Source organism: Penaeus monodon, chromosome 23 (assembly GCF_015228065.2).
Source record: "Penaeus monodon isolate SGIC_2016 chromosome 23, NSTDA_Pmon_1, whole genome shotgun sequence".
Taxonomy (NCBI): domain Eukaryota; kingdom Metazoa; phylum Arthropoda; class Malacostraca; order Decapoda; family Penaeidae; genus Penaeus; species Penaeus monodon.
Genome location: NC_051408.1, coordinates 2,968,139 through 2,968,642, shown reverse-complemented (window position 1 = coordinate 2,968,642; position 504 = coordinate 2,968,139). Strand labels below are relative to the sequence as shown.

Genomic DNA, 504 nt, shown 5'->3' with positions numbered 1-504 from the left:
GGGAGGAGTTTTTTTTTTGGGGGGGAGGTGAAGGGGTAACTTATGTACATAAAAAACGCGGTATAAGTTTGTTTTTTTAATAATTTTTATGTTACTTTTTTTTTGTTTCTTTGTATATTTCTTCCCCTGAAAACTATTTGATGTTTGATGTAAAGAGCAAGATTGAAGTAAGTGTCAAATAGTTTTATATTCCAGTGGTAATATTTACCATATTCAGTGGAACTTTTGACATACCATTTGTATCGTTAGTAGCGTTATTTCCACCTTTATTGCATTAAATTACTCGTTATCACTGACAAATTCATGTATTGATACCATGACCACCAACCTTGTTACTTTTTTTGTAAACATTATCGTTTATGTTATCATTTTTCATCACAATTATTATTTGCTCTACCCCCCTTATTCTATGTTTTTTCAGCCTTTACTCAAACTCAATACAAGGAGCTTCAGTCTTGTAATAATAATGAAGTTATTTAATAAGAGGTGCACCTCCAATCTGGA

At 31.2% G+C, this 504-nt stretch overlaps 1 protein-coding gene across 1 annotated transcript in view; it reads left to right on the top strand.

Moving 5' to 3' along the window:
- The window catches only part of LOC119587680 (protein transport protein SEC31-like), a 127,719-nt gene that overhangs the window by 88,112 nt on the left and 39,103 nt on the right, over positions 1 to 504 (top strand). The window lies entirely within an intron of this gene.